This window comes from Oncorhynchus keta, unplaced genomic scaffold, assembly GCF_023373465.1.
Source record: "Oncorhynchus keta strain PuntledgeMale-10-30-2019 unplaced genomic scaffold, Oket_V2 Un_contig_23326_pilon_pilon, whole genome shotgun sequence".
Lineage (NCBI taxonomy): Eukaryota > Metazoa > Chordata > Actinopteri > Salmoniformes > Salmonidae > Oncorhynchus > Oncorhynchus keta.
Window position 1 is genome coordinate 1 of NW_026283318.1, and position 2,820 is coordinate 2,820.

The following is a 2,820-nucleotide window of genomic DNA, read 5'->3' on the forward strand; positions in this document are numbered from 1 at the left end:
ACGTTCTGACCTTTATTTTCTGTGTTTTGTGTTTAGTTAGTATGGTCAGGGCGTGAGTTGGGTGGGTAGTCTATGTTTGTTTGTCTAGGTTTTGGGAATTTCTATGTTTCGGCCTAGTATGGTTCTCAATCAGAGGCAGGTGTCATTAGTTGTCTCTGATTGAGAATCATACTTAGGTGGCCTGGGTTTCACTGTGTGTTTGTGGGTGATTGTTTCCTGTCTCTGTGTGTGCACCAGATAGGACTGTAATTTGAGTTTTCACATTTTTGTTTTGTTAGTTTGTTCATGTGTACCTGATAGCATTAAAAAGTACCATGGAAAATTACCACGCCGCGTATTGGTCCTCTGATCCGTTCGCCTCTCCTCTTCGGAAGAAGAGGAGGAAACTCGTTACAGAATCACCCACCACAATCGGACCAAGCGGCGTGGTAAAGGACAGCGACGACAGCAGCAGCAGCATCAACAACAGAGGCCACCATCACAGGACTCCTGGACATGGGAGCAGATACTGAACGGAGAGGGACCCTGGGCACGGGCTGGGGAAAATCGCAGCCCCAAAGCAGAGCTGGAGGCAGCGAAAGCTGATCGGCGGCAATATGAGGAGCCAGCACGGCAGTGCGACAGGTACGAGAGGCAGCCCCAAATTTTTTTGGGGGCACACGAGGTGTGGTACTAAGCCAGGTAGCAGACCTGAGCTCACTCGTGCTTATTATGAGCAGCGACATTGGTCAGGCACCGTGTTATAGCGGTTGAGCGACGGTGTCGCTAGTGCGTTAGTCCATAGCCCGGTGTTTATAGGGCAGCAGCCCCCGAGAGTGCTATGCGAGTGTGGGCATTGAGCCAGGGCGTAGAGTGGTGCCTGCTCACGGGTCTACGTCCGGGTACGCAGTCTTGGTCCAGGTTATCCTGCGCCGGCTCTGCGTGCTGTCTCCGGGGCGCTTGGGAGGTGCAGTGCCTGTCTTGCCCGCGCCTGCTCACAGCCGGGCAACTGTGGGAGTGGAGCCTAGGGGAGAGGTGCGTGTAGTAAGCACTAGATCTCCTGTGCTTACCCACAGCCCGGTTCAACCTGTGCCTGCACTCTTGAGGGTCCGGGCTCGAGTAGTTGTCCAGCCTGGGGAAGTGGTGCCAAGGTTGCGCACCAGAGCTCCAGTGCTCCCCACAGCCCGGTCTTTCAGGCTCCTCCTAACACCAAGCCTCCTGAAAGTCTCCCCAGCCTGGTAGTTCCTGTGGCAGCCCCACGCACCAGGCTGTCTCTCAGTCTCCTCCCTGCAGGTGCTCCCGCCTGTCCGGCGCCGCTGCCGGAGCGTCCCGCCTGTCCGGGCGCCGCTGCCGGAGCCTCCCGCCTGTCCGGGCGCTCGCTGCCGGAGCTCTCCCGCCTGTCCGGCGCGCGCTGCCGGAGCCTCCCGCCTGTCCGGCGCCGCTGCCGGAGCCTCCCGCCTGTCCGGAGCTCTCCCGCCTGTCCGGCGCCGCTGCCGGAGCCTCCCGCCTGTTCGGCGCCACTGCCGGAGCTCCGCCTGTCCGGCGCTCGCTGCCGGAGCCTCCGCCTGTCCGCCGCTGCTGGAGCGTCCGGCCTGTCCGGCGCTTGTCCTAGCAGCTCCACGCACCAGGCTGTCTCTTCTGTTCTCTTCTGCAGGTGCTCCGCCTGTCCGCGCGCTGTTGGGCCCCGCTTGTCCGGCGCTGCCGGAGCTCCCGCATCCGGCGCGCTGCCGGAGCGTCCCGCTGTCCGCGTCGCTGCCGGAGCGTCCCGCCTGTCCTGGCGCTGTCCGCGCTGGGCCCCGCTTGTCCGGCGCGCTGCCTCCTGTAGTAGCTTGTCCACGCACTTGCCGAGCTGTCTCCCTCTGTCCGCTCTGCCGGAGTTTCCCGCTTGTCCGGCGCGTTGCCGGAGTGCCCGCCTGTCCGCGCCGTTGCCGGAGCTTTTCGCCTGTCCGCGCCGCTGCCGGAGTTGCCCGCTTGTCCGGGCGCTGCTGGAGCTCCCGCTGTCCGGCGCGCTGCCGGAGCTGCCCGCCTGTCCGCGCGCCGCTGCCGGAGCTCCCCGCCTGGTCAGCACCGCGCCTGGAGCCCTCAGCCAGAGGCGCCAGAGCCCTCAGCCCAGAGGCGCCAGAGCCCCTCAGCCCAGAGGCGCCAGGAGCCCTCAGCCCAGAGGCGCCAGAGCGTCCTCAGCCCAGAGGCTGTCCAGAGCCCCTGTCCTCTGTCCAGAGCTCCCTGCCCTCTGTCCCGAGCTGCCCCTCTGTCCAGTGGGGTCATTGAGAGGGGGTTGCCATGGTGAGAAAGCCACGGAGGCGGGAAAATAAGGCGGACAAAGACAAGGGTGAAGTGGGGTCCGCGCCCCGCGCCAGAACTGCCACTGCGGACAGACGCCCACCCAGACCTCCCCTATAGGTCAAGGCTTGCGGCCGGAGTCCGCACCTTTGGGGGTACTGTCACGTTCTGACCTTTATTTTCTGTGTTTTTGTGTTTAGTTAGTATGGTCAGGCGTGAGTTGGGTGGGTAGTCTATGTTTGTTTGTCTAGGTTTTGGGAATTGCTATAGTTTCTGCCTAGTATGGTTCTCAATCAGAGGCAGGTGTCATTAGTTGTCTCTGATTGAGAATCATACTTAGGTGGCCTGGGTTTCACTGTGTGTTTGTGGGTGATTGTTTCCTGTCTCTGTGTGTGCACCAGATAGGACTGTAATTTGAGTTTTCACATTTTTTGTTTTGTTAGTTTGTTCATGTGTACCTGATAGCATTAAAAAGTACCATGGAAAATTACCACGCCGCTGTATTGGTCCTCTGATCCGCTTCGCCTCTCTCTTCGGAAGAAGAGGAGGAAACTCGTTACA

The 2,820-nt window shown here is 60.5% G+C and overlaps 1 long non-coding RNA gene across 1 annotated transcript; it reads left to right on the forward strand.

Moving 5' to 3' along the window:
- The first annotated feature begins 30 nt into the window (after window positions 1-30).
- LOC127921721 (uncharacterized) lies at window positions 31-2,749 on the forward strand. The gene is made up of 2 exons (XR_008109383.1): window positions 31-139; window positions 2,563-2,749. It is a non-coding gene; the product is annotated as an uncharacterized LOC127921721 (long non-coding RNA).
- The last annotated feature ends 71 nt before the right edge of the window (window positions 2,750-2,820 follow it).